The sequence below is a fragment of the Durio zibethinus genome, chromosome 8, assembly GCF_047325235.1.
Source record: "Durio zibethinus cultivar Kanyao isolate XHJ-2024 chromosome 8, ASM4732523v1, whole genome shotgun sequence".
Classification (NCBI taxonomy): Eukaryota; Viridiplantae; Streptophyta; class Magnoliopsida; order Malvales; family Malvaceae; genus Durio; species Durio zibethinus.
Window position 1 is genome coordinate 29,773,540 of NC_143169.1, and position 19,226 is coordinate 29,792,765.

At 41.2% G+C, this 19,226-nt stretch overlaps 1 non-coding gene and 4 pseudogenes across 1 annotated transcript; 1 reads left to right on the forward strand and 4 right to left on the reverse strand.

The window, feature by feature from the left end:
* Nucleotides 1–129, forward strand: part of LOC149517929 (5.8S ribosomal RNA) — a 131-nt pseudogene extending 2 nt beyond the window's left edge.
* A 3,856-nt stretch (nt 130–3,985) lies between these two features.
* Nucleotides 3,986–5,481, reverse strand: LOC149517930 (25S ribosomal RNA; annotated as a pseudogene).
* Nucleotides 5,482–11,931: 6,450 nt separating this feature from the next.
* Nucleotides 11,932–15,281, reverse strand: LOC149517931 (25S ribosomal RNA). The gene has a single exon (XR_016344418.1). It is a non-coding gene; the product is annotated as a 25S ribosomal RNA (ribosomal RNA).
* A 232-nt stretch (nt 15,282–15,513) lies between these two features.
* LOC149517932 (5.8S ribosomal RNA) lies at nt 15,514–15,669 on the reverse strand (annotated as a pseudogene).
* A 291-nt stretch (nt 15,670–15,960) lies between these two features.
* On the reverse strand, nt 15,961–17,732 carry LOC149517933 (18S ribosomal RNA; annotated as a pseudogene).
* Nucleotides 17,733–19,226: the final 1,494 nt, after the last annotated feature.

The following is a 19,226-nucleotide window of genomic DNA, read 5'->3' on the forward strand; positions in this document are numbered from 1 at the left end:
CTCTCGACAACAAATATCTCAGCTCTCACATCAGTGAAAAACATAGCGAAATGCAATACTTGGTGTGAATTGCAGAATCCCGTGAACCATCGAGTCTTTGAATGCAAGTTGTGCCTCTGTCACTTGTCACCACCATAGTAGGCCACTATCCTATCATTGAAAGTTAATAGGATAGAAATTTGAATGATGCATCACTAGCACAAAGGTCGTGCAATCCATCAATTATCATGAATCATAAAAGAAATGAACCAAGCCTATGTCAAACTTTTATCTATTAAATGCATCATTTCCAGAAGGTGGGGTTTGTTGTAAGTATTAACACTATAATTACTATGGTTATCCGAGTAGTAGATACCATCAAACAAACTATAACTAATTTAATGAGCCACTCACAATTTCATAGTATGAATTACTTCATTCTTACACATGCATGGCTTAATCTTTAAGACAAGCATATGACTACTGGTAGGATCAACCAGGTAACTTTCTTTTAGGATGTTGGCACTACATGGACCTCAATGCATTAATTGAGTGGCAGATAGGGCCAACACAGAGCACAAGTGTCATGCATGCCGAGCACATAAAATATGTAGCATCGAACAGATAAGGGTCAAAAGCTAGTGCTTACAAAACATTTTCCATTAAAGAACATGATCGAACACTAGTGCAACAATGCAGCCATGGAGGTTTAGGTGTCATGCTTGGGACACGAGGCACAATTAAGGTTCAACCCATAGCCTTCAAGGACACAAGATGGATGAGGGATGGCAAGACATCTAGTTTCCATCAGTTTAGGCATGAAACATAAGATTCTGATTGTGCCCTCATAGCATGATGACCACATGGATGGGGAGATTGAAGAGGATGATAGGTCAATAGTTTGATGCATCAAGCATGGAGCCTACCAACATGCACAACCATAACACCACTCATATGTCCATTGCGTATAAGTAGTAGCATCTATGCACATTGATGCACAACCCACCCATTCAATTACTTAATGAATGAGTATAAGAAATGAAGTATGAGGCCTTGCCACAATCGCTTGGCATAGGAAAAACACAAGCCAGGGTCATGAGACTGCTATTACCATCCAACAGGCAACAACAACATGACAACACCAATGCTTGATCTACTTGGGGCTGCACACAAAAACTCCACTATCACCACCCCAGGGTGACACTGTTCGATTCAAGACTTGTTCTTGGGGTCTTAGGTAGCATCGTCTATATGCACGAGCTTGGCCAAGCCAAGGCATTTTTCTAATTGAGGATAAGGGACCACGAGACTACCAAATACTTGAGGGACTTGGCCAGACCAAGCCTATGACCATAGCTTCTACTTGCACCAACCTAGGGAGCTATTTCTTGATTTAGGGACTTGGTTTAAGGTATGGGGTAGCATTAGCAGTAGGTGTCATTTTATAGGGGCTTAAGCCTAGCACACATGTGGCCTTAGGGTAGAAACAAACATCCATGTGCCCAAGTTAGCCTCTTTTCCAACTCTATGCTGAATGCTTGTGCCGTGCATTCCATTGGCTCAATTTCGTGATCCACCTTTCTCTTTGGTTATAGCCTATTGGGCAATTTAATTGGCATCATGTTTCTAAATGACTCTAGCACCTCTAGTACTTCCAAAGGGTAGTCAACACTGTTCTGCTTGGACTTTTCCATCTTTAAGGCTATAAGAAAAGTGTCTTTTTTTTCTACTCACTCTCCTAGGCAATTGTATGGCAAACAGCATCATGGTCCTTGACCTTGATTCTTATCTCATCGACGTGATGCATCAGTATCGACTATCCAATATGCAAATACAAAAGGCGAAAGACACCATAAGTGCACTAATATGGTCAAGGAATTCTAAACCAACAACAAGATCATAATCATCTAAAAGAATTACCTCGATTGATTCCTTGCCTTTCCACTCCCCAAGTTATAGCTACACTCCATGTGATATGTCAATTGTTGGATCTCTTTAGGGTTAACTGTTTTGTCATAATAGCCCATTTTTGTACCTTTAGGTTTAACTTTTGGGTTGTATCTCCAGATACGAACAAATAAGATACTCTTGTGTCCATAAGTGCATTCAGTTTCTTACCCTCAATTATCATGTCTACAAACATCAATCCTTTCTACTTGCGGCACCCCTTGGCCTAGATTGAATTTATCACTATCAGACCAAGCTTCGTGGTTTCCTTCCCTAACTCATCACCATCCTCCTTGTTGATGGTAGATAGCTAGGTTTTCTTAGGGTAACTCTCGACAAGTGTGGACCTTTACAAATGTAACAAGCAGTGGCTCACGATCCTTATTGTTCCATTACCTTGGCTTCTACTTTCCATTTGGTGGCTTGCCTTGACCATTCTTGGTCTATCGACCTTTGTCCCCATCCTTGGACTATTGGTCTTTGTCTCCCCCCATGGACTATCGGTCTCTGCCATCACATTTTGGCTTAAATGACTCAAACTTCTTTTATGGCCAAATCTCTACCAAGGATTTAGTAGCTATCATGGCTTTGGCCAGATCTTTGACACCCTTTCATTGTAACTCATTCTTGGCCCATGATTTGAGTCCATCCATGAAACAAAAGAGACCTTTCTCTTCTGAAAGGTTTGAAATTTGAAGCATTAGTTCTAAAAACTCTCAAACATACTCCCATACCTTGCCTTTTTGACGAAGCTTCTGAATTTTCACCCTTAACTCATCATTAGCATACTTAGGGTAGAACTACTGCTTAAACTTTGCCATGAACTCCTCCCAAGTCTAGACAATAGCATCTTTATAGCTTGCATCATTACACCTGCATCTCCACCATAACAATGCAATGTCAACCAAATACATAGAGGCTATACTTACCTTAGTGGCATCCTCATCAATGCCCCTGGCTTGAAAGTATTGCTCCATTTCCCATAGAATGTTTTCCACATCTTTTGTGGACCTAGCTCCCTTACACTCCTTTGGCTTGGGAACTGCCACTTAAGCCTTAGTTGTTATAGCTAACACACCATTTCCAATGGTTGCCCTGCATGTTGTTAGCTCCTCTTTGAGCTCATTCATCTCTTTGCACATCACCTTAACCATGTACTTTAAGGATTCATTCTTTTGGGTGAACATATGGATGGTTTTGTTGAACGCACCATGAAATCCTTCCTTCATCTCCTTTTTAGTTTCCTCAAACTTCTCCCTAAGTTTTAACACTATCACCTTCAACTTAGCTAAATGGCCAGTCATGATTGACATCATGTCTTTCAAGGTAGCCTTTTTCCCTTTTCCATAGGTTGGCTCCTAGACCTCTAGTTGTTAGATACCAACATATCTTTGAGATGCCATTTCCTTGAACACTTTGAGTGTGAACTAAACATAACCTTGAAGTAAATCCTGCTCTAATACCAATTATCATGGGTTAAGACTCAGCATCGACTCGTGCAACTCCAAGGCTCGAGAATGGACTCATTCGGTGTCTTAGATTAGCCTTTAATTGAACTAATGCATAGGCACGCAATACTTTGGGGCCAATCACCCAAGTTACTGCTAGACAAGGCTACACATAAGATGTTTAATGGAAAGCTAAAAAGAACAATAGAGATAGGAAAGAGAAAACTTGTATTATTCAAGTTATGATGTGTACATCAAATAAGGGTATGAAAGCCCTTTATTTATAGTTGAAGCCCCTATTAATCAATGGCTATGATTAACTCAATCCAATGGCTATTATAAAGTCCAAGATTACAAAGAGATTACATGAGATATATATCAAGAGTTTAAATTATATAGGGAAATATACTATCCTTAGTAGTCTCCAAATCCTTCTAGAAAGCTCTATCTGTTATGTCTATTTAGGCCTGTGCTTTGTTGGGTCTACTAGAGATTTCATCACTTGGCTAAATCGGTTGTAATGGAGAACACCATTCATTCCCAACCCCAAAAGGGTGTGGTGTAAAAAAATCAAGTGAGAAGACTTTGATGGGTGCGGTAGGGGGAGGAATGAATTAAAGTGACAAAGGGCTGAATCTTAGTGGATTGTGGTAGTAAGGCCACTCTACCCCTTACAATACCCCATTACGTATTTTAGTCATTTGTAAAGGATTCTACCCATTGGTCAATGAAAATTGAGCTCCAAGAGTCCTAGATGGCCGGTCTACCATGAGGGCTGCACCTACGACATTTGTTCTTTTGGTCCATGGGCCCCAACTATAGGTTGGCAATTGAATGATCGGCATGTGCATTGCTTCTAGCCTAGATTCTTACTTAGAGGCATTTAGTCATAATCCAAAGCTTGGTAGCTTCATGCCACTAACTTTGTAATTGAGTATGATGACCAATTGAGTGAATCAATGGTTCCTCACATACTAGGTTGAATTACTATTGTGACACTGCCATCAGTAAGGTAAAACTAACCTATCTCATGACAATCTAAACCTAACTTACATTCCCTATTGCTGTGTGAACAATCCAACATTTGGTGAATTATGCTTCACAATGATAGGAAGAGCAGACATTGAAGGATCAAAAAGCAATGTCACTATGAACACTTGGCTACCACAAGCTAGTTATCCTTGTGTTAACTTTTCTGACACCTCTAGCTTTAAATTTCAAATGATTGATAGGCCATGTTTTCATAGGTCATATTCATATTGGAAATTATAATCAAACAAGCTTTTACCCTTTTGTTCCACATGAGATTTCTATTCTCATTAAGTTCATTTTCGGACACTTGCATTATCTTTTAATAGATGTGCTGCCCCAGCCAATCTACCCACTTGACATTGTCTTCTATCTTGATCAATCGAGCAAGGCCAGCCTTGGGTCTAAAATAAGGGGTCATGCCTTGCCTCTGAATCATCGAATAGGTAAAATAATGTTAAAAGTAGTGGTATTTCAATTTTGCTCGAGGGCTCCCACTTGTCCTACACCTCTCAAGTCATTTCACAAAGTTGGACTAGAGTCAAGCTTAACAAGGTCTTCTTTCCCTATTGATTCTACCAAGCCCATTCCATTGGCTATGATTTCCCTAGATGGTAGACAGGGATAGTGGGAATCTCATTAATTCATTCATGTGCATCACTAATTAGTTGATGAGGCATTTGGCTACCTTCAGAGAGTTATAGTTACTCCTACCATTTACCTGTGCATGGTTAAATTTCTTCACTTTGACATTCAGAGCATTGGGTAGAAATCACATTGCGTGAGCATCCATAAAGACCTTTGCAATGCTTTGTTTTAATTAAACAGTCAAATTCCCCTTGTCTGTACTAGTTTTAAGTCAACTATTTATCACTTAAAAAATGCCCTTGAGGGTGCCATTCCCAACCATCCCCTGATTGGCATGTAGTGACCTACTCTCACCATGGGAGCAGTTCAAGCAGTGCACCAACACCAAATGGGTTCAGGATTGGGACCTCCATACCTAGCCCTCAGAGCTAATCCTTTTGTCGAGGTTACATATCCATTTTACTGACTTCCTTTGCCAACACTATTCCATTGACAAGAAGCTATTCACTTTAGAGACCTGATGGATTATAAGTACCATCGAGTGCAAATAGCACTCAGTCCTCTAGATTTTCAAAGCCTATTGGGGGCACACTGAACACCATGCAACATGCGATGCTTTTTTTAGCCACTAAACCGTACTTCTGATTGAGCCATTTTTTAGGTGGGCAGGTTGTTAAACAAAAAAGAAAACTTTTCCCAAGGCCTCTACTGATGTCTTCAAACTACCTAATGTCGCCATCAATCATCATGTCCTAGTTTAGGAATTTTAACCTGATTCCCTTTTGAGCTTATGCTGGATGCACTATCGAATAGGCTTCCCTTATCTCTTAGGATTGACCAACCCATGTGCAAGTGCTATTCACATGGGACCTTTCCACTCTTAGGCTTAAGCCGACCCATGACACATGCACGAGCTTGGCTAGACAAAGGCTTTTTTATGGTCAATAAGAAAAGGCCATAAGACTACCAAATACCTAAAAAACTTGGCTAGACCAAGTCTATGATCGTAGCTTCTGGTTGCAGCACCTTAGGGAGCCATTACTTGATTCAAGGACTTGGTCAAAGGTCAAGGATTTAGGGTAGCATCAGTAGTAGGTGTCATAGGCTGAGGGTTTAAGCCAAGCACCCATGTGGCCTTAGGCTAAAAACTACTATGTATGTGCCTAAGATAGCCTCTTTTCTAACTCTATGCTAAACGCTTGTGTTATGGACTCCATTGGCTCCTTAAGAGCTTGGAAGAAAGCTAGGAAAGAGAGTTAAAGCAATTCTATTTCTATTTACTTAATGCTATGCACAATTGTTTTTACATTGACTCTTATGTCTATCCCCAAGTCTCTAATCTGACAAAGTCTATGCCTTGGTTCCTCTTACTTTTCTCTTGTTGCTTCTCCTATGAATTACGAATGAGAGGGAAGGCCTCTATTTATACATGAGGCTCTCAACATATATGGCCTTTATTGATCTAAGTGTATGGCTTTTGTAAGCCTTTTAGACCTTTCCATGGCCCCTAAATGCATCCTAGTTTGGCTAAGGCCTTTATAGAATCTAGCTTGTTCTAGGCTCTCTGCTGAACCTTAGGTCAGAAGAGTCTGGGCACTCCTACTAAGTGCCTATGCCTAATGAGTTCCAAAACCTTCCTTGTCTAGTTATTACTCTACCCATAACTAGGGCATTCTTGAGCCTTCCTCATCTGGGCATTACAATACCACTACTGTTCTTGCTCTAGGCCATTCTAGAACCTTTAGTACTTGCACACTAGGCTAGCCTCCAAGCTTCTCCAAACTCTTTTATGCCAATGCACCTAGCCTATCTCTTGGCTAATCTAGAGCCATCTTTCTAACGAGCCATCCCTATTCTTGACATTAGGTTGCTCACCTTGCCATGCTCTCAAACTTTAGCCTAGGCCCTAGTCTGCACACTCATGCCTCATATATGCCTTTAGGACCTTGGTCTCGATCCTTATTGGTCCTTCGACTGCACCAACTTAAACAAGCTATGTCTCATAATCCTTTAAACTTAGAACTTACGAATGGATCATGACATTGTCCTTCACTTGTTCTAGCAACACCCCTATTGTTAAGAAATGTAATTCCTTCACTACATGTGCACACTAGATTGATGTTCCGTCTTATCTCAATGGTCCTTAGCACATGATGGTTTTTAGTATATGATAGTTCTCAGTACACCTTCATAGTCATCCCTTACTTCGATCACAATCCCAATGATGTTCCCACAAAACCATGTTTTTCAAAGCATGTAGTGCCTTAGTTGGTGATGTGCCATTACCTTATCTTTGTGCGTAATGGGCCCTTCAGGGCATGCAGCACTCATGTCACATAGGCTTCCACAAATCTTGGCTTATCGAAGTGTTCAACATTTCTATGTCTAATGTGCCATTACCTTCTCCTCTACACTATGCATTCCTTACCTTTTTCCCACACTTAATAGGCCTTTTGAGGTGTACAGTGCACATAGGTGCAAGGCATGTAGCACTCACATCTAGGCTATTACCCTTTCTTTGACAAACCCTCTATCTACAAGGCCAGTGGCTTTTTGTAGCTAACTCATTGTGCCCTCATTAATAGCCTGAGAGATCCTCTTTCCTTGGCTCAACCACCATCACTACTTTTGCCATTAAACTCTCTCTAAATCCTCTCAATGGCTTTAAGCTTCTTCTGTTATGGGTGTTCCTTGGCCTCTTGTAGTCTTAAGCACAAGAAGTAGTTAAAGGGCATAGTCATCATACTTGTCCTAGATCAAACCCTTATTCCATGCCTTCTAATGCTGTATCTCTTTATTGGCCTCCTCTTTCTCTGAAGAATTGCTACTCTTATCTCTCTCACTCAAGCCTTTACCCCTAGGCTTAGTTGTTACCCTTGGGCTATTGAGACTTAGTGCACTAAACCTCAACCACTGACTTAGCAATGGTAATACTCCTGTTTCAAGTCTCATACACTATCGCTTCACTCGGCTCTTACCCATGGCTTTTACCCTTTTATGCACTCTTCTGACATAGAGTCTAGCACTCATATATGATCTTTGGTGTTCTCAAACTAACTTTCATGGATGATAACCACTTTTTCGACTAGCTTTCCTCCCCTTACACATGGGTGGGTAGCCATCATGCACATCACCTATGCACCCAACCATAAATGTGAAGCTTAAACTAAGGATCTCGCATACATCCTTATGAGCACTCAAGCATCTTTGTGCCCTACTCTCAGCACCAGCAACCAACAATACCTATACCATGCAAGCTATCATCACAAGTGGCACACTAGCATACAAGTTGCTCGCATAACTTAAACTAACATCAACACTGCACATAATGAAGGTTCTAATCCCCCTCTATTAAAACTTGGTCTGATACCAACTATCATAGGCTAGGGGCTTAAGCCTGGCACCCATGCAACCTTAGGCTAGAAACTGCCATCTATGTGCCTAAGTTAGCCCTTTTTCTAACTCTGTGCTAAACACTTTTGCCGTGCATTCCATTGGCTCCTAAGGTGCTTGGAAGAAAGCTAGGAAGAAGAGTTAAAGCAATTGTAATTTTTATTTACTTGATGCTATGTGCAATTGCTCAATGACCTTATAATGACTCTTATGTCTATCCTCAAGTCTTTAATATGGCTAAGTCTATGCCTTGGTTCCTCTTACGTTTTTCTTATTGGTTCTCTTGTTAACTATAAATAAGGGGGAAGCCTCTATTTATACCTAGGCCTCCCCAGCACATATGGCCCTTATTGATCCAAGTGTGTTACCTTTATAAGCTTTCTAAAGCCTTCTATAGCCTCTAGACACTTCCTAGGTCAGCTAAGGCACTTGTAGAATCAAGCTTATTCCAAGCTCCTCGTTAAGCCTTGGGTTTGGAAGAGTCCAAGCACTCTTATTGAGTGCCCTACCTAGTGGGTTCCTGAACCTTTCCCATTTGGTCACTACTCTACCCATAGCTAGGGCCTTCTAGAGCCTTCCTCGTTTGGGCTACAGTACACGTAACTATTCCCATACTAGGCTATTTTGGAACTTTTGGTGCCATGCAGTTGGCTGGCCTCCATGCTTTTCCAAGCTCTTTTGTGCCCATGAACATGGCTTGTCTCTAGGCTAATCTAGAACTTGTTGTGCCTATTTGCCAGTGCCACTCTTTCAGGCCATTTTAGATCTTTCCAATGAGAAATCCCCATTCTTGGCACTAGGTTGCTCACCTTGCCATGCTCTTGTACCTTAGCTTAGGCCCTGGTCCACACATTCGAGCCTCATATGTGCTTTAAGGACCTTGGTCTTGATCTTTCTCGATCCTTCACCTATACCAACTCAAACAAGCTGCATATCTTAACCCTCTTAGCTTAGGACTTGCATACAGACCATGACATTCTCCCTTATTCATTCTAGTAACACCCTCATTACTAAGGGATCTTATTCCTTAACTATATGTGCATGCTGGATTGATGTCCCACTCTTATTCTGATGGTTTTTCGCATATTTTGGTTATTGTTACATGATGGTTCTCAATAAACCTTCATAGTTATCCTTTGCTCTGATTGTGATCCCAATGTGGTTCCTATGAAACCATGCTTGTCAAAGCATGCAATGCCTTAGCTAGTGACATGCCATTACCCTCTCCCCACACTCAATGGACCTTTTGGGGCATGTAGCACTCATGTCATGTAGGCTTTCACAAATTCTGGCATGTTAAAAAGTGTAGCACTTCTATGTTCGATGTGCCGTTACCTTTTCCTTTGCACCATAGGGTCTTTACCCTCTTCTCACACTTAATGGGCCCTTCGAGATGTATAGGGCACACTAATGCAGGGTGTGCAATGCTCACAGCTAGGCCATTACACTTTCTTCAACCATACTTACCTTACCCTCATCAGGAGCCTAAGAGATCCCTTCTTCTTGGCTTAATTGCCATTGCAACTTTTGCCATTGGACTCTCTCTAAGTCCTTACAATGGCTCCAGGCTTCTTCCACTTTGGCTTTTTATTGGCCATATATGGTCCTAAGCATAATAAGCAGTTAAAAGACATGGTCACTGTACCTTTATCCTGGACCAAACCGTTGGTCCTTGCCTTTCGATGCTGTGGTTCTTCATTGGCCTCTTTTTCCCTTGAAGAACTACTATTCTCATCTCTTCAACTCAAGCCCTTGCCCTTGGGCTTAACTTTTACTGTTGGGCTGTGGAGACTTAGTGCACTCAGCCTCGACCACCAACTCAGCAATGGCAATACTCTTACTTTAAGTTCCATACCCTACCACTTTACTCAACTATTACCCATGGTTTTTACCCTTTTTTGGACTCCTCCCATATTAAGTCTAGCACTTGCATATGATCCTTAGTGTCTTCAAATAGGTTTTCATGGTTGACAATCTCTCCTTTGAACTAGCCTTTCTCTCTTTACACATAAGTGGGTGGCCCTAATGCACATAACCTGTTCACTTAACCATAAATGTGAAGCTAGAAGTAAGGATCTCCCACACATCCTTATGAGCCCTCAAGTGTCCTTTTGCCCTACTCGTGGCTCTAACAACCAACAATGCCCACACTATGCAACCTCACATGCAAGCAATCATCACAAGTAGCACATTAGCACACATGTTACTTGTACAACTCAAACTCGCATCAACACTGGTCATAACAAAAGTTCTAATCCCCCTTGGTCAAAACCTACTTTGATACCAATTGTCATGGGCTAGAGGCCTGAGCCTAGCACCCATGCAGCCATAGGCTAGAAACTACCATCCATGGATATAAGTCAACCTCTTTTCTAACTCTTTTCTGAACACTTGTGCCATGCATTCCATTGGCTTCTAAGGAGCTTAGTAGAAATCTAAAAAAGAGAGTTAAAGCAATTGTTTTTCTATTTACTTGATGCTATGTACAATTGCTCAATGACCATACAATGACTCTAATGTCTACCTTAAGTCTCTAATATGGCTAAGTCTATGACTTGGTTCCTCTTACCTTTCTCTTGTTACATCTCTTGTTAACTACAAATGTGGGGAAGGGCCCTTCTTTATACCCACACATGGTGTGCAGCCTAGCATGTGCCAATGATGTTCAAAGAAACTATCTGCACAAAGGGCTAGCATGTGCTGATGGTGGTCGAAGCATGTGTCAAGACTAAATGCCAACATGTCCTGATAGTGGTCGAGGCATATGGATGATCACAATCTGCAAGCAGGTCCTAGCACATGGGTTCTCTCTGAGTTGAGGAATAGTTCTAGTTTTAGTAAGATAGGGTTAGCCAGAGTGACTAAGCTTTGAGCCCTACTGGAGGCCCAGGTCATAGGGAACTAGCCTAGAATAATGGTATGGCAGTGATCAAGACTCTAGAGGCTCAAGCATGTTGTTCAGGTTTGGAAGAACTGAGCTAGGCCTAGGTACTAGCATTGGTGAGTGATTCTTAAGCACACAATCAGACTGAAGTGTGGGCATTGATGATGAAGGTGCTGGCACATAGACAGACCCATGTGTAGGCCCTAATGATCGATGTGCAAGTGCACGATCAAACCCAGGTGTGGGCACGCTTGAACACAGTATGAAGAGGATTAGATTTATGGGCTTATGGAAGGCCTAGTATTACAACACAATCTTTGACAAGCTAGAATTGTGTTGAGCACTTGAGTTTTGTAGGCTGACTTAGGCAGACAAAGTCAATCCCCTATCCAAGGTCGTACAAAGTTTGGCTCAAGATCGAAGACCATGACACATGGATTGAGTGTCATTTGGTGCCTATGGCGATCGGGAGGCAGACAAGTATCTTGAGTGGGAGGTTTATGGTACACATGCTGCACCAAGTGCCAGCATCTACTAAAAAGATGTCTAAGGCAACAACCCGTACCAAGGGCCCACTTGCACCAATAATGGTTGAAGCAAGTGCTTGCACCAAGTGCCAGCATTTAGCAATGATGTCCAAGGCAACATCCTATCCCAAGGGGCTAGCATCTACTGATGGCATATGAGGCAACAATACCCATCACATATTTAAGTTATCTACAAAGGATTCTACCCATCACTTGGTTGGAATTGAGCTCTAAGAAGGCCCATACGGCTTGTCTATTGCAAGGGCTACACCTATAACATATGCCCTTAGAGGGCATCGACCCCTATTGCAGGTCAGCAATTAGGCAACAGGTGCATGCATCACTTCTAGCCTAGGTTTTGACATAAAGGCATTTAGTCAAAATCTAGCGCATGGTAGCTTCACGCCACCAACTTTTCAACCATGTGCGATTACCAATTGTGAGAATCAATGGTTCCTCTCACACTAGGTTGAATTACTATTACGACACTGCCATCAGTAGGGTAAAACTACCTTATCTCATGATGGTCTAAACCAAGCCCACATTCCCTATTGGTGGGTGAAAAATCAAACACATGGTGAATTTTGCTTCATAATGATAGGAAAAGCTTACATCAAAGGATGAAAAAGCAATGTCACTATGAACGATTGGTTACCACAAGCCAGTTATCCTTGAGGAAACTTTTTTTACACCTTTAGCTTGAAATTTTGAAGGTCTAACAGATCGATAGGCCATGCTTTCATCATTGATATTCATACTATAAATCATAATCAAATGAGCTTTTACCCTTTTATTTCATATGAGATTTCAATTCTTATTGAGCTCATCTTAGGACACTTGCATTATCTTTTAACATATGTGCTACCCCAACTAAACTCCCCACCTAACAATGTTTTTTACCAGGATCAACCAATTGAGGTTGGCCTTAGGTCCGAAGTCATACCCCACCTCTGATACATGGAATAAGTAAAATAACATTAAAAGTTGTGCTATTTCAATTTCACCTGAGGGTTGTCACTTATCCTGCACTTATTAAGTCATTTCACAAAGTTGGACTAAAGTTAAGCTCAACAGGGTCTTCTTTCCCCCTAGAATCTACCAAGCCTATTCCTTTGGCTATGGTTTCACTAGATAGTAGACAGAGACAGTGGGAATCTTGTTAATCCATTCATGCTTATTACTAATTAGATGACAAGGCATATGGCTACCTTAAGAGAGTCATAGTTACTCATGTCATTTACCCGTGTTTGGTTAAATTTCTTCACTTTGACAATCAAAGCACTGGGCAAAAATCATATTCTATAAGCATTTACAAGGACCATCACAATGCTATGTTTTAGTTAAATAGTCCAATTCCCTTTGCCTATACTAGTTCTGAGTCGATTGTTCATCACTCGAGGAAAGCCCACAAGGGAGGCATTCCTAGTCCATCCTTCAGCTAGCAAGCTATGACCCACTCACACTATGGGAACAGCTATAGTAGTGTATTGACAGTCAATGGGTTCAAAACTAGGACCCCCATGCCTAACCTTCAAAGCTAATCTTTTTCTTGAACTTATAGATCCATTTTGCTGACTTCCCCTACCTACATTATTCCATCAACTAGAGGCTATTCATCTAGAAGACCTAATGCGATTATGAGTACAACTAAGCACAAATGGCACTCGATCCTCTAGATTTTTAAGGGCCATTAGGGTGCACTAGACATTGCATGATGTGCGGTGCTCTTCTTGCTGCTAGACCCTACCTCTTGTTGCATCGTTTCTAGGGTGGGCAAGCAATTAAATAGAAAAGATAACTCTTCTTGAGGCCATCACCAATGTCTCTAAACTCCTTAATGTTGTTGTTAGCTACCGCATTCTGGTTTAGGAATTTTAACCCAATTCCCTTTTAAAGCTAACACTGGACATGCTATCAGATGAATTTCCCCCATCTTTTAGGATCAACTAACCCATGTGCAAGTGTCATTCACATGGAACCTTTCCCTTTTTCAGCCTTCAAAATTCTCATTTGAATATTTGTTACAACCATCAAGATCTACACCGACGGTTGCTCTGCCCAGGCTCATACCATGGGTTTTGCAACGATCGCCTTGCCTTCTCACTCATCAGGGCCTGGTCCTTTCCCCGACAGCCAAGTATAGGTCACATACTTAAGCACCATCCATTTTTGGGTCTAGTTGATTGGTAGGTGAGTTGTTATATACTCTTTAGTAGATTTTGACTTCTATGACCACCATCCTACTATCTTAATTGACCAACCCCTTTGTGGGTTCTAAGTTAGCATGTAGTTAGGCACTATAACTTGGCTTTTAGCTGCCACATTGCTAGTTTTGCTTACCAAAAATGGCCCCCTTAGAGCTATTGATTCCATGGCATGGCTTAATGGAGTAGCAGCATCATCCTCCCAATTTAAAGTTTGAGAATAGGTCAAGGGCATTGCACCCCTAATGCCTCTAATCATTAGCTTTACCCTATAGAACTCACTAATGGTGCAACTATCCTAAGGGAAACTTCAAAAGGAACTAGCTACTAGATGGTTTCATTAGTTTTTTGCCCCTATACCTAAGTTAGATGAACAATTTCAACATCAATATCACTGTAGGCCTCCACCAGAGTTTTCTTTGGCTTCACCTTGCTCAGGTATGGTTCACCATCTTTTAGGTCTTGACAAGCATGCTCACACTCAAACCCTTCTTAAAAGATCAAGGTTGGTAGGTAATGCACCCATGAGGTATCCCACTAATCAACTTCCTTATGCCTTATGGGTTTTCTAGCCCATTGACTCACACACATGTCAAACTCCTTAGTTCATGTTTTAAGATGGGCTATATTGGGAGCCTATAGGTTGATGTCAGGAGCATATGGGTACCAAGTTACACTAATGTGGTGTGTGTTGCATTCCAAAATCATGGTGACAATGTTTCTAAGAGCATATCAAAAGCTTGGGCTCGGGGCACTGCTGTGACCTAAGTTGGTCCATTCCTCGAGTTGATCGACAGATTGGCTGATCGACAGACTGGCTCTTGCCATTCTACATTCGACTAGGGTGTGTACTAGCCCCATCTGCTTTCTTCCTAATAATTTCAAACACTCTTTGACTCTCTTTCCAAAGTCCTTTTCATCTTTCACTTACAATACTTGTTCGCTATCGATCTCTCGAGTGTATTTAGCCTCATATAGAATTTATAACCCGATTAGGGCTGCATTTTTAAACAACCTGACTCACAAACAATGCTTCATGGTGTGACAAGGTCTCGACCAAATAAGGCTCTCACTCTCTTGGTGCCCCTTTCTAAGGGAGTTCAGCGTAGTCTACTATTGAGGATGCTTCTCCAAACTACAATTCAGACGTCGTGGGTGCTCAATTCTCAAGCTAGGCTCTACTCGGTTTGCTCATCATTACTAAGTGAATCCTGGTAAGTTTCTTTTTCTCCACTTATCAATGTGCTTAAACTCAATAGGTAATCCCACCTAACTAAGGTCATGATGCAAGCATCAACCAAGCAATACAAAGGGTCTGATGGGGTCTAGATGGATGATAAGTGTGCATCACTAGAGACGAGGCATGTTGAAAGCTTTACCACCAATGATTATGGCACTATCATTGTTGGGGACTCACTTTTGGGCCAACCACAACTGATGAGATCACGGGATGCCATCTTTTGCCTTCTCACCCAAAGCTTGATGGGTGGGGTGTTGGAGGGGGTGATGATGCATGACACCTAGGCAGGCATGCCTTCAACCTAATGCCTTGGGGTGCAACTTGCATTCAAAGATGCGATGGTTCATGAGATTCTAAAATTCACACCAAGTATCACATTTTGTTTTGTTCTTCATTGATGCAAGAGCCAAGATATCATTTGTCAAGAGTCATTTTTGTTTTTTATGACAAAAAGAGTCATGGTAACACCTATGAACATATCGCAAATAGGATGGTCATGGCACATACGCTCTTTTTCATTCTAGTTCTTTTGCATGATTCATGTCAAGGGTTTGTTATTTAGTCATGAAAGATGATATCGATCATTTCACCTACCCAGGAGGCAAAACAAATTGACCATCATGCATGCCTAGAGCTAAAAAAGACTCCGAGCATAGAGGCACCCTCACCCCCTTGGTGTTTCATTAACGCATTCACAAGTTGTTAATTAAACATGTTTTGACAATGATCCTTCTTTAGGGTCACTTATAGAAACCTTGTTACGGCTTTTCCTTCCCCTAAATGATAACGTTTAGTGGACTTTTTATGACATTGCAATCAAAAAATTGTCCACATCATTATAATCCAAACACTTCATTAGACCATTCAATCGGTAAAAGTGACAAGCAGTGTGTACAAAAAGCAGGGACTTAGTCAACACAAGCTATTGACTCACACTTGCTGGGAATTCCTCGTTGAAGACCAATAATTGCAATGATCTATCCCCATCATGATGAAATTTCAAAGATTACCTAGGCCTGTCAGCCAAGGCTATAGATTAGTTGAATACATTAATGTAGCATGCTTGTGGCCCATAACATCTAAGGCCATAATAGACCTATTATTGCTTCAAACTTCCTTGGCCTAAGTGGCCATAGTCCCTCTAAGAAGCTGGCCATGAAGGATCACCTTCTTATAGCTAGTTAACAGGCTAAGGTCTTGTTTATTAACAAAATTAACTAGATAAATCACTCCACCAATTAAGAAAAGCCATGCACCACCACCCATAGAATCAAGAAAGAGCTCTCAATCAGTCAATACTTATTATGTCTGGACCTAGTAAGTTTCCTCATGTTGAGTCAAATTAAGCTGTATGCTCCACTCTTGGTGGTGCCTTTAGTGACCATACTACCCTCGAAACCCAAAGACTTTGATTTCTTATAAGGTGCTAATGGAGTCTTAAAAATAACATCCTCTGATCCCTAGTCAGCATCATTTATGGTAGAGACTAGAATGGCATCTAATCATCTTCAAGCCCCTAACATTCATTCTTGATTAATGAAAGCATCCTTGGTAAATGCTTTCATAGTTGTTCATTTTTCATAAATCAAAGAATTCCACCTTTGACTATGAAAAATGAATGCCCCCAATTGTCCATATTAATCATTACTCCGATCTCGAAGGCCAACATAATAGGATCAAAATGCTATAATGTTATCCCATGCTAATGTATACAAGTGTAGGCTTGCTTTAAGCACTCTAATTTCTTCAAAGAAATAACACTAGAGGAATGACCTGGCTAGTTAAGGCAATGAGGGCATCATCTATAGTAGGGACAAGTAGATTGGTGCTCACCATTAGATGGACCGATGACCCAACCTTAGTTCCAACTATGAGCTTTTTTACTGCAACAATTGAAATATATTTATTGGCGCTAGAATTACTATGGTTGTTCACATAAGACTTGCCCTCATATGGATCCTTGTTAAAGGATTTAGATTATATTCATTTCAATTACTAGACTTATAGAGCCTAGTATTGTTATTTATTGTCACTACCTCCTCATGTTAGGATTGGGTAATTTGTGCACCTACTGCCTTCCTTGGATGTGGTAGCTATTTCTTAAGCTCCCTTTATAGAATCAAACCCTAATTTTCCATCACCCATCACCACTATAGTAGGCCACTACCATCAAAAATTGATAGGGAAAATTTTGAATAATGCATCGCTGGCACAAAGGCCATGCAATTTGTTGAGTTATCATGAATCATCAGAGCAATGGGAAAAGCCCTCATCGACCTTTTATCTAATAAATGCATCCCTCTAGAAATTAGGGTTTGTTGCACGTATTAGCTCTAGAATTACTATGATTATTCGAGTAGTAGATCCATTAAGCAGACTGTAATTGATTTAATGAGCCATTCACAATTACACAGCCTAAATTAGTTCATACTTAGACATGCATGGCTTTATCTTTGAGACAAGCTTATGACTACTAGCAGGATCAGCCAAGTCACATTCCTTTAGGATGTTGGCACCGCATGGGCCTCAACACAATGACTGAGTGGCAGAGAGAGCCAAAACAAAGCATAAGCGTTAAGTGTGTGAAGCACGTAAAATGCATAGCATTAGATGAACAAGGGTTAAGAGCCATGCATACAAAAAATTTTACATTTGAGAGCACGATTGAATACCAATGCACCAATGTGGCCATAGAGGTTTGGGTGGCATACTTGGGACATTGGGCATAATTAAGGTCTAGCTCATAACCCCTAAAGACACAAGATGGATAAGGGATGGTAAGACATCTAGTTTTTATCGATTTAGGTACATAGCATAGGATCTTGATTGCACCCCCAGGGTATGATGACCACATGAGGGAGATTGAAGAGGATGACAGGGTGATAGTTTAATGCAATAAGCATGGAGCCTATTAACATTCATAACCATAGCACTATTTATATGCCCATTATGTACAATTGGCAATATCCACACACACTGATCCACAACCTACCCAATCAATTATGCAACGAGTGAGTGGAGGAAATGATGTGCAAGGCCATGCTGCAACTACATGGCATGGGAAAATACAAGGAAAGGCCATGAGATTGCCCCTGCCATCCAATAGATAACAATGGCTTGACACCACAATACTTGGTCTGGCTAGGATCGCACATGCAAACTCCTCTATCACCTGCACAAGGGATGTTACTCGATTCAATTACTTGTTCTTAGGGTCTTAGGTAGCCTCAACTACATGCAAGGGCTTGGCCAAGCCAAGGCTTTTTTATGGTCGACAAGAAAGGATGCCATGACTGCCAAATATCTAAGAGACTTGGCCAGACCAAGCCTATGACCTTAGCTTCTGCTTGCCCCACTTTAAGGAAGTATTGCAAGATTTAGAGACTTGGTTTGGGGTCTAAGGTAGCATCAACCACAGGCATAAGCTTAAGCTTGGCACAATTGAGCCCTTTTTTAGTATGCACACCAATCAATCGAGGCCATAAGCACCTGTGAGTCACCAAAGTAACTAGTCATTGGACAACACTACAAAAAGGCATGCACGGCCTGGATTTTGCTCCAAAGACATTGTTGTTGATGAACACAACGATAGGTCCATCACGCACACCTACTCGCTTTGTGGGGGGACAAGGGGCCCAAACAACCACCCTTTAAAAAGCATAAGAGATTTGATAGATATGCTAGCAGTAGACATTAAAATGTCTAAAATAAGGACATTTTTTCAAATAAACATATCTAGGACCAAGGATCCGTAGGTGCTAATGATGGTTGAGGTAATTACTCACATCAAGGGCCATCTTTTATCAATGCTGATCGAAGCATATGCTTGTGTCATGGGTTCCGACCTTAGACTCAGAATCCGTGCGATTTTAGGCTTGGAATCACCTCATTGTAGCCTAAGTTAGCCTAAAAGGCTAGCGTGCGGGCATTAGAACAATGGGAAGGGCTAAATGCGCAAGTTTGAGAGAAATAGGAAAACAGGATAGA